The following is a 12,554-nucleotide window of genomic DNA, read 5'->3' as shown; positions in this document are numbered from 1 at the left end:
CAGTATGAGTTACACAGTTTCAGCATGATCAGTAAATTGTAGATACAACAATCCAGTAATAACTTCCAATGATTTTTTTGAGTAGAGAATAAATACTTTTCTGAGGATCCATTTATTTTAACTAACTGATTAGGCTACTATTTTGTGTGGTTCTTCCTACTGGCCAAAGATGTTAACTCATAATACCTACTTGATTTTTTATCTTAACCAACTATTCGGAAATTCTTATCAGAAATTCCTACTAAACGATATTCTAGTGAGTTTAATATGTCACACATATGTGCAAGAGTGTTTGCTTTCCTCACTTAAAGTTTCTTTTAACAATGACTTTGAAAAAGAATCACATAGCTAAAATTAGCTTACTTTTCCTGAAATCTATCTCCTTATTGCCTTGTCATAAATATTTAAAACTCATGAGGCAAATATAATATATTTTTGTTGAATAACTAGCTTAATACAAAATGAAATTTAATTTTTTAAAGGGGAGAGTAGATTTAATTTATGTAAAGATCATATATTAATTTTAATTAATATTATTTACAACATGGAATTTATTGACAATGCTGAAAAGTTACAAAAATTATAAACCATGCAATATGAATAAAAATATGACCTAAGAGGGAATTCCCTGGTGGTCCAATGGTTAGGACTCTGTGATTTTACTACCAGGGCCTGGTTTCAATCCCTGGTTGGGGAACTAAGATCCCACAAGCCATGTTGCATAGCCAAAAAAAAAAAATTATGACCTAAGACAGCTTGATTCAGCACTATATGAAGGGATTTCCTAACTGAGTGACATCAAGCTCCCATACCGGCCTAGCAACTGCAAAATTACAACATGTATACTAATTGCATGATCTCTTTTATCAGACTATATAAAAGCATTAAAACTATGAAATTAAAGCTAAAGAATGAGATTTACCTTTTAATTGAAATGTGCCTTTTTTTTTTTTTTTTGCTGGTCCAACACAGATATTTCATTTTCAACTGAAATGAGACAATTTCTGACACTGGTTAAATACGCAAAGCTTATCTACACATTTAAGAGAAGTTAAACACTTCAGCAAAATGATCATTGTTTTCCCATGAATGAAAAGTGAAAGTGAAAGTCATTCAGTCTTGTCTGACTCTTTGCTACCCTGTGGACTATACAGTCCATGGAATTCTCCAGGCCATGGAGTGGGTAGCCTTTCCCTTCTCCAGGGGATCTTCCTGACCCAGAATCGAACCCGGGGCTCCTGAATTGCAGGCGGATTCTTTATCAACTGAGCTATCAGAAAAGCCCCCTTCCCATGAATCAGTTCAGTTCAGTTGCTCAGTCGTGTCCGACTCTTTGCGACCCCGTGAATCGCAGCACGCCAGGCCTCCCTGTCCATCACCAACTCCCGGAGTTTACTCAAACTCATACCCATCAAGTCGGTGATGCCATCCAGCCACCTCATCCTCTGTTGTCCCCTTCTCCTCCTACCCCCAATCCCTCCCAGTATCAGGGTCTTTTCCAATGAGTCAACTCTTTGCATAAGGTGGAGTTTCAGCTCAGCATCAGTCCTTCCAATGAACACCCAGGACTGATCTCCTTCAGGATGGACTGGTTGGATCTCCTTGCAGTCCAAGGGACTCTCAAGAGTCTTCTCCAACACCACAGTTCAAAAGCATCAATTTTTTGGCGCTCAGCTTTCTTCACAGTCCAGCTCTCACATCCATACATGACCACTGGAAAAACCATAGACTTGACCAAATGGACCTTGGTTGGCAAAGTAATGTCTCTGCTTTTTATTTTTTATTTATTTATTTATTTTTTGTCTCTGCTTTTTAATATGCTATCTAGGTTGGTCATAACTTTCCTTCCAAGGAGTAAGTGTCTTTTAATTTCATGGCTGCAGTCACCATCTGCAGTGATTATGGAGCCCCAAAAAATAAAGTCTGACACTGTTTCTACTGTCTCCCCATCTATTTCCCATGAGGTGATGGGACCAGATGCCATGATCTTAGTTTTCTGAATGTTAAGCTTTAAGCCAACTTTTTCACTCTCCTCTTTCACTTTCATCAAGAGGCTTTTCAGTTCCTCTTCACTTTCTGCCATAGGGTGGTGTCATCTGCCTATCTGAGGTTATTGATATTTCTCCCAGCAATCTTGATTCCAGCTTGTGCTTCTTCCTGCCCAGCGTTTCTCATGATGTACTCTGCATATAAGTTAAATAAGCAGGGTGACAATATACAGCCGTGACGTACTCCTTTTCCTATTTGGAACCAGTCCGTTGTTCCAAGTCCAGTTCTAACTGTTGCTTCCTGACCTGCATACAGGTTTCTCAAGAGGCAGGTCAGATTCCCATGAAAAGTGGGGTCCTATTTTTTCAAAGGAATCCAGAACTTGTAAACTTCATTTAAGTATACAGACTGTAGTTCAAAAAGTCCTTCTCTCTCTTTTTTTTTTTTAATCTATTAAAGTGGACTTTAGTATTTATTTATATTGTTTTATTTGACTGCATCATGTCTTAGTTGTAGCATTCAGGATCTTTCCATGAGCAGGCTCGGTAGTTGCCAAGTGCAGGCTTAGTTGCATATGGGATCTTGGTTCCTCTACCAGGGATGGGAATCCCTGCCATAGAGGGCAGATTCTTAACACTGGTTAAGGGATTAAGTGGTTTAAGAGAAGAGAAGGGAGACCAGCGAAGTCCTCTTTCTCTTCCCTCAAAAGTACAGTTCTCAGGCTGAGCAAAAGATTCAAGGAGTATGAGTTGCTCAAGTCATACCTTATGCATACAAGGACTGTCTGTGCTGCATACTCATATTCATTCATGTCTGAATCTCTTCGACCACGTGAACTATAGCCCATCAGGTTCCTTTGTTTATGGGACTTTTTAGGCAAGAATACTGAAGTGAGTTGCCATTTCCTTCTCCAGGGGATCCTCCCAACTCAGGGATTTGAACTGGCTTCTCCTGTGTCTTCTTCATTGCAGGTGGATTCTTTACTGGCTGAGTCATCAGGGAACCCCAAAACAGGGACTGTGATTCAGTGAGATTCTGTGGTTTTGCCAAGTGGTTTTCAATAAGATGTGAGGCTTGCAGAGACCCTTCCTCACCTTCAAACCTAATCAACAGTGGAAACACGTCAATATTTCCCTTTGGAACATAATTTGTCAAATTTTCATTTCTTTTCAATCTAAGAACCTATCTCTTGAAGTCAAAATGTTTTCTCTGGGATTTTATGATTCATCTTTTAACCTAAACTCTTGCTGTGTATTCTTTCTCTGCTAAGCCACTAAATTCCTGTTGGTAGCAGATTTATGTGCTCTTTATCCAGATGTTCACGCAGTTTAAAAATTATTCTCAAGTGAATTATTCTCTTTTTAATAAAGTTGGTGGTTTTTGTCACATCGTCTAGACTTTTAATATTTCTTCTTTAACAGGCTTTGACATCAGCATCTCTCTATGGAGAAAAACAATATGTTGAGAACAAAGTCAGAATTTTCTTTGCTCATTAGAGGCAAAGCCTTTCCTGGAGACAACCGTTGATGGGCCCAGTCATTACAAATGTTCGCACAGTTCTTCAGGTACAAAGACAAAACATTATAAATATGTTGGCCTTGACTTGTTTAGGGAGCTCTTTGCAGCAGCAGCAAAAAAAAAAAAAAGCTAATTTTCATCATTATTTATAAATCTTACAAATGTTGTGCTAAGACATTTATTGGTAAAATCTACTGACTCATCAACCTGGCTAGACAAGCAATTGTTGTTCAGTTTATCACATAAAACTTTGTTGGCATAATATTACATGTCACTAATATGTTGACTGATTATACTGTTGGATGATTTTTCCTTTTCTGGATAATAAATAAAGGCTACTAAATAATGTTATTCCTGAGCATTTTTACCAATTGTGACTTTTTTCTTTCTTATCTTTATTGAAATATAGTTAATTTATAATGTTGTGTTAGTTTTCAAGTGTACAGCAAAGTAATTCAGATATACATATATGTATATATGCATGTGTGTATATAAATATATATAAATCTTTTCCATTATAGGTTATTACAAGATATTTAGTATAGTTCCCTGTGCTGTACAGTTGGTTCTTGTTGTTTATCTATTTTGTACATAGTAGTGTGTATATGGGAGAAGGTAATGGCAACCCACTCCAGTACTCTTGCCTGGAAAATCCCATGGACAGAGAAACCTGGTAGGCTGCAGTCCATGGGGTTGCTAAGAGTCGGACAAGACTGAGCAACTTCATTTTCACTTTTCACTTTCATGCATTGGAGATGGAAGTGGCAACCCACTCCAGTGTTCTTGCCTGGAGAATCCCAGGGATGGGGGAGCCCAGTGGGCTCCTGTCTGTGAGGTCGCATAGAGTTGGACACAACTGAAGTGACTTAGCAGCAGCAGCAGCAGCAGTGTGCATATGTTAATCCCAAATTCAGTACCCCCTTTGGTATCCATAAGCTTGTTCTCTATGTCTGTGAGTCTATTTCTGTTTTATAAATAAGTTCATTTGTATCACTTTTTTAGATTCCACATATGAATAATATCATATGATATTTGTCTTTCTGTATCTGACTTACTTCACTTAATATAAATTCTAGGTCCATCCATGCTGCTGCAAATGGCATTATTTGATTCCTTTTCATGGCTGAGTAGTATTCCATTGTATATATGTATCATATCTTCTTTATTAATTAATCTGTCAATGGACATTTACATTGCTTTCATGCTTGGCTATTGTAAATAGTGGTGCAACGCATACTAGGGTGCATGTATCTTTTCAAATTAGAGTTTTTTCTGGCTATGTGTACAGAAGTGGAATTGCAAGATCATATGGTAACTCTATTTTCAGTTTTTTAAGGGCCCTCGATACTGTCCTCTGTAGCTGCTGCACCAATTTACATCCTACCAACAGGGTAGGAGTGTTCCTTTTTCTCCACACTCTCGTTAGCATTTATTATTTGTAGACTACTTTTTGGCTGCACTGGGTCTTTGTTGGGGTGAGCAGGGGCTACTCTCCAGTTGTGGTTCACAAACTTCTTGTTCCAGTGGCTTCTCTTGTTGAGTATGGGCTGTAGGGCCAGTGGGCTTCAGCAGTTGCAGCACATGGGCTCTAGGGCATGGGCTCAGTAGTTGGGGCATACTGGCTTAATTCCCTGCAGCATGTGGAATCTTCCTGGACCACCAAGAAAATTATTTGTAGACTTTTTTTTTTTAAAGCCAAGCTCTCCTTAAAAAAAAAGAAATATATATATATATATATACACACACTCATATATATACACATACACACACATTATTTATTTTTGACTGCTCTGGGCTTCCTCTAGTTGCAGCAAGCAGGGCCTACTCTTCCTTGTGGCGTGCGGGCTTCACATTGTGGTGGCTTCTATTGTCGTGGATCACAGGCTGTACAGCAAGCGCTCAATAGTTGTGACTTAGTTGCTCCTGCTTGTGCAGTCCTTCCAGATCAGGAATCAAACCTGGGTCTCCTGCATTGACAGGCAGATTCTTATCCACTGTGCCACCACGGAAGTCCTATAAACATTTTGATTGGGCCATTCTGATGTGAAGAGCTAACTCACTGAAACAGATCCTGACTCTGGGAAAGATTGAGGGCAAGAGAAGAAGAGAGTGACAGAGGATGAGATGGGTGGATGTCATCACCAACTTAATGGTGGTGAGTTTGAGCAAACTCCAGGAGATAGTCAAGGACTAGGAAGCCAGGTATGCTGCAGTCCATGGGGTCGAAAAGAGGTACAAGTTAGTGACTGAACAACAACAGTTCTGACCAGTGTGAGAATTGTTTTGATTTGCATTTCTCTAATAATTAGCAATATTAATTTTCTTTTCATGTGACTGTTGGCTATCTGTATGTCATCCTTGGAGAAATGTCTATTTAGGTCTTCTGCCCTGGGTTGTTTTGTTTGTTCTGTTTTGATACTAAGCTGTATGTGCTGCTTTGTTGCAAATATTTCCCCCAGTTTGTAGATTGTTTTTTCATTGTGTCTATTGTTTGCTTTGCTGTTCAAAAGCTTTTAAGTTTAGTTAGATACCATTTGTTTGTGACTTTTTTTAAACAACAGTTTTACTCTGTTTCAAGATTCTAATAGCCACATAAAATAATCAGCCACCTTACTTGTCAAAATGACTGGGATGTGGAGTTATGTGTCTTTGCAATTTGCAGGGACACATTGCTTACTTTGTAAGCTGTTTAATGTAGTGCACAAAGGAATAGAACAAAATGAGTTCATTGTCCTCAGGTACGATGAGATGCTTCAAAAGACTGAAATTTTCATCATGAACTCAATCTGAATTTTTCTCTTCTATCTCACACCTTGTCTTTAAAAGCCATCATGTTAGAAACCACATATGTTTAAAAGCACCAACACTAATAAAATATGAAATGGTGCTGTGCTAAGTCGCTACAGTTGTGTCTGACCCTTTTCGACCCTGTGGACTGTAGTCCTCTGTCCATGGGATTTTACAGGCAAGAATACTGGAGTGGGTTGCCATTTCCTTCTCCAGGACATCTTCCTGACCCAGGGATTGAACTCAGGTCTCCTGTGTCTCCTGCACTGGCAGGCAGATTCTTCACCACTGAGTCACTTGGGTAGAGCATAACAAATAACTTTGTGAGAAAAATTACTCCAAATGTTAAATTTTCACTACACAATTCACTAACTAAACAACCCATGCTTTCAGTGATTATAGTTTATGAGTTAGTGGAATAAATAATAGCAATGTTATAAGAAATAGGAGGGAGGCATTGATAATACTGTTATGAAATACTTGCACTACCCATGAGCATTAGAGTGAATTAGCTGTAAATGTAGATTGCAAACACTAAGGAAAATACTTAAATATATTTTTAAACAAGTGTAATTAATAGACCAAGAGAGGAGACAACAAGGAACCATATAAAATGCTCAGTTAAAACGAGAGAAGGCAGAAATAAGGGCTTGGAAGACAACAGAGGCGCTGGATCCGAAGTGCGATCCCTAGGGAGCAGTCCAGGAGGGGATGGCTTCGCCCCATCTGCGCTTGGTACTCAGATCTCTATCAATTAAAAAAAGCAAAAACAAAAGTGACGTTGGCCTCAATAATGTCATCTTTCTTTTTATCTGTAACTGAACTTTCCAAAAGGAAAGTCTAATTACTGTCCTCGGTTTTCTCAGCTTGCTGCAATCTGGCACCTGCTCCTATCACTCCTTTGAAACTGCTATGGCAAGCTCACCAACGATCTAACTTCCAAATCCAAAGTTACTATGCAGTCTTTATCTCATCTACCTCTCTGAGATACCCTCTTTTTTGAATTTTCAACCCCTGGACTTCTGAGAACCACAACTTTCCCATTTATCTCAGACCTCTCATCTTGGGCTTCTTCTTTGGCTTCCCTTCTCCCTGCCTGTCCATCCACCTCAACTACTATTCTAATTAACCTTGTCTGTCTTCCAGGTTCTTCTTCCTCCTATGCACTGGTGATCTCCCAAATAAATCTCTGCCTCTAGCAGGACCACTTCCAGATCTCTAGACCCACATGAATAGTGAAAGTGAAAGTCACTCAGCCGTGTCTGACCCTTCGCAATCCAGGCCAGAACACTGGAGTGGGTAGCCCATTCCCTTCTCCAGGGGATCTTCCCAACCCAGAAATCCAACCAGGGTCTCCTGCACTGCAGGCGAATTCTTTACCAACTGAGCTACCAAGGAAGCCCATCTAGACCTGCATAACCAGTTGACAAATAGTCTTCTCCACCTGGATGCTCTACGGGTATCTCAAATTCAATAAATCCAAATTAACTCATTATCTTTCCTGTGGTGCTGTATCCTCCTCCCCATCTGCCTTCCTTGCCTTGTCAATGCATCTACCGCCATTTTAGTTATCCAGCAGTTAGCTCGTCTCACTTCCTCATGCCCCAAAGATCAACACCTAATAAGTTCTGTTGCTGCTTTGTTAGTTCAGGCCCAGCTCACTTCTTACCCATGCTATTGCCATGTCTTCTGCCTAGAAATCTGCCTTCAGACTTTTCCTCACACCATCCATTCTCCTCCCTACTGGCAAGGACACTTTTCTAACATTCAGGGTTGATAAGTTTCTTCTCTTGCTTCAAATCCCTCAGTGACTTCCCTCTGTCCATGGCACATCGTTCATGTTCCTTAGCACCTCTCAAAGGTCCTTCATAAAACACTTTGTTTAATAGCACCAAACTGAAGTTACTGAACTGTCCATCAGATGAAGAATAAATAAGGAAATTGCAGCATACTCAAAGGAAAATATTACCAATGGACAAGCATGAACCACTGCCATACACAATAAGAACAAGAATGAATTTCACAGATATAATATTGAGCCAAAGAAGGCAGACATAGGAAAGTACAATCCACATGATTCTATTTATATGAAATTCAAGATTAGATAAATCTATGGTGATGAAAATCAAAGTAGTGATTACTTCTGAGGGTGGTTTGACTGGAAAGGAGCACAAGAGATACATGGGGAGCTGGAAATGTTCCAAATCTTCATCTGGGGGTTGAAGGAAAGTTACAGGGCTCAAAATAGCCTGGAGTTAAAACTCCCCTCTTGGTCCTCCCCACCATTCTATGCAAAACAAAGAACTCTCTCACGGGGGAAAAAAAAAAAGACTTTAGGGTGATTACACCCAGCCTTCCAGCCGGTTGGAAAAGAACAGGCCCCCTTAAGACAGTAGCTTTCTATACACATGCCTATGTATACTTACTCTTTACTTGGGTCAGTGCAGCAGCTCACTAATCTGACTGCTGCACCTTCTCGCCTCATTAAATGTGATCTGTTCCTGTAAAGTGCCGGCCTCATTCTTTTTCTGAACCTCGCCTTTTCTAACTCCCTTACCCTACAGGGGTGATTACATGAACTCTGTCTAACTCCCTTACCCTACAGGGGTGATTACATGAACTCTGTCTATCTCTCTATATCTGTAAATATTAATCAAGGTTTGCATGCTTAGTTGCATATATGTTACATCTTAATTTTTAAATTGCTGAGAATTTCCTGGTTGTTCAGTAGTTGGTACTCAGGGCTTTCACTGCCGTGGCCCAGGGTTCGGTCCCTGGGAACTAAGATGCCACAAAATGAGAGGCGAGGCCAAAAAAATTTTTAAGCAATCAAAATTGCTAAATTTTTAGAAACTTTGCTAACTGGGTATGGGGAGATGAATATATTGCTGGCTGCACAGTAAATTGATAACCATCTTTTAAAAAGCAGTCAGTCAAAAAAATAAAAATAAAAAATATATAACAGTCGGTCAATATGTAGTGAGAATTAATACTTTACATCATTTTACCCACTAATTCCACTTTAGTTTTAAAAAAAAAAAACCCTAAGAAAATAACAAGCAAAAAAAATTAGAGACCAGTTGCAAAAAGATTCTTGGAACAGTATTATCCATAAAAATGGAAAGCTGTATACACACCAAAAGTCCAATTATTGGGAAAAGGTTAAGTAAACAGTGGTAAAGGAATACCATAGAATTGTGTATAAGCATATAAAATATCTTACAACTTGTTCAAATACATACAAAATTATACCCCCAAAAATGATAATTCCAAAATTAAAATGCAAATTTAATGTACCAAGTTATATCAGTTATCTATATTCCATTTAAATTACCTAGAATTTAGTGGGTTTTTGGGCACAACCTGTGACTTGCAGAATTTTAAGTTCCCCAGCCAAGGATTGAACCTACGACCTCAACACTGGCCACAGAGAGTCCTAACCACCAGACCATCAGGGAAATCCCTAAAATTTAGTGGTTTAAAGCAACCATTTTTATTTGCTCACACACTTGGTCTGGGTTAAGCTGCATGGGATTTTAGCTGGCCTGGCCGGGGATCACACTTGTGACTGCAGTTATCTGGCAGCTCAGCTGGGGCCTGACAGTCTCAGTTTCATCCACATGGCTGGATTTCGGAGTTGGGTAGAGGGTAGGCTGCAAGGAGGCTTGATCAAGCTTCTCTATAGGATGGTAGCAACATGGCAAGAGCAGAAACCACAAATCTCAGGACTTCCCTAGTGGTCCAGTGGCTAAGAATCTGCCTTCCCCCCAAAAAAAGAATCTTCCTTCCAATGCAGGAGCTGTGTATTTGATCCCTGGTCTGGAAACTAAGATCCCATGTGCCCTGGGGCAACTAAGCCCTCAGGCCACAATGAAGAACCTGCAAGCCAAAATTTTAAATAATAATAATAACCTTGCCTCATTTCATTAAAAAAGAAAGAAGAAACTGCATTCTCTTGTTGCTCAAAGTTAGTCACAAGGCTGGAAGAGATTCAAGACAGGAGGAAATAGATTCCATATCTTTATGGAAGAACATCTAGGTCGCACTGCAAAGAGTGTTATAAACAGGGAGGATGGAGTTTGTGGTCATTAAACAACTTCCACACCAATGATTCACAGCCAGTTCCACAAGAAACATATTAATCATGTGTTTGTACATTGATACGGATAGAAGAAACCTCCAAAAAGCTGTAGCAAGCTGTTTTATATATATGATTTTTTTCCTGTAAAGTTGTTAGCCATTAAAATAAATAACTAAGAAATTTACATACCAAAATATATTCGTTTGACCACATTAAATGAGAACACAGAAGACCATTTTGTGCACAAGCAGTGCTCATAAAAGACAGCAGACAAGTAACTCCAGCATTCTAGATTCTATTAATATATTTAATGACAGCAGATATGGCAGGGACTGAATAGGCTTTCCAGGAAGCTTCAAAGATTTTTTGAAAGATTTCCTCATCAGGGTACTTGGACTAGTCTATTTTTATAAAGATAATACCACAGTTTATGACAGTTTATGCTGCACAACTGTTCAAGAGCAAAGGTTTCGATTTCACCTAGGACTTCTTAGTAGCACTGCCCTACACTAGCAAAACAGGTCCTCCACCCATTATTTTGGATTGCTTCCACTCAGTGAACATGTGTCCTCACATTCTTATTTCGAAAAACTTTGCGTTTTACATCCATACTCATTTGATACCCATTAATGTATTTCTTTCACCATTTTGCTCTGATTTTTACTTGCATAGATGCCTAGGATTTCTCCTAGTATAAGGATATTGTTGTTTAGTTGCTAAGTTGTATCCAACTCTTTTGCGACCCTGTGGACTGTAGCCCTCCAGGCTCCTCTCTGTCCATGGGATTTCCCAGGCAAGAATACTGGAGTGGTTTGCATTTCCTCCTCCAGGAGATCTTCCTGACCCAGGGATCAAACCCACATCTCCTGCATTGGTAGGTGGATTCTTTACTGCTGAGCCACTTGGAAAGCCCACGATATAAGGATGTACAGCCCCTAAAACTTAGTATTAACTGAACTGAACTTGTGTCTTCTCAGAGCTGCTGCCCTTTCTGCCCTCCTGGGTTAACAGCATCCTAATCATTGTAGGCATATCCAGGCTCAAAACTCTGGACTTACCTCTATTTTCTTCCTCTCCCTCTCCTCCTAGCTGCCTTCCTCAGCCAGCTGGGTTGACCTTTGAAAAGCCTCTCCTGACTGCTTCCATTCTATTCCTCAGGGCCCTATCAAACTCTTGTGCAATTAGAACTGCCTCTCATTTCTTCATGTTTTTTTCTCCCACACCTCACGCTGACATCTCCTTTATTTTTATAAAATAGACCAGTCCAGGTTACCTGATGAGGAAATTCAAGTACTACTTGTCTTCTAGATTATAGACTGAATGGGGATATTTACCTCCTTCCCTGCCCTTAGCAGCCGAGGCTTTGTGAAATAAAAGATTGGACACCAGGTATGAATTCTTGGAGAGTCAGGAGGCGAGTCTGAGGGTTGGTTGCATGCATCTAAGGTTATGGAGTCTCCTCTATGGCTCAGCGGGTAAAGAGTCCACCTGCAGTGCAGTAGACACAGGAGACATAGGTTCAACCTCTGGGTCAGGAAGATCTCCTGAAGAAGCAAATAGCAATTCACTCCAGTATTCTTGCTTGAAAAATCCCATTGACAGAGGAGCCTGGTGGGCTACCATCCACAGGGCCGAGACAGACATGACTGAGCAACCAAACGCACAGCACAGGGTTATGGGGTAACGCTTTGTGGATCAAAATGTCGTCTACAGACCTGCAGAAACAGCAGCTGGTGGGAGTCTGCAAAAAATGCAGAATTTCAAGTGCTACTCCAGACCTACTCCAGAGTTAGAATCTGCATCCTAGCAATACCTTGTGATTTGCATGCACACTAAGGTTTGGGAAGCGTTCTAAGATCTAGACCCCTTGGGCACCACTGTAATCCTGTTGGCCTCACATCTTACCCTAGTAGAGACTCCTGGAACTTAGTTTTGCAAAGTAGTGTAGTCCATGTGAGGTTGCCTGCTCTCAGACAGAGCCAGCTTCATGGGTCTGAGACAGATCTGTGCACTCACACGCAGAAGGGCCCCACACTGGGGTCTAATGCTTTGCTGCCACCATCTTGAAATTCTCAACAATTTTTGAACAAAGGACTCTGCATTTTCATTTGGCACTGAGCCCTGCAAATTATGTAACTGGTCCTGCTCCAGGATAGGAATAAACAGAAAAGTCTGACCA

The sequence above is a fragment of the Muntiacus reevesi genome, chromosome 3, assembly GCF_963930625.1.
Source record: "Muntiacus reevesi chromosome 3, mMunRee1.1, whole genome shotgun sequence".
In the NCBI taxonomy this organism is placed as follows: domain Eukaryota; kingdom Metazoa; phylum Chordata; class Mammalia; order Artiodactyla; family Cervidae; genus Muntiacus; species Muntiacus reevesi.
The sequence above is the reverse complement of the archived record's forward strand: the minus strand, read 5'-3'. Positions refer to the sequence as shown.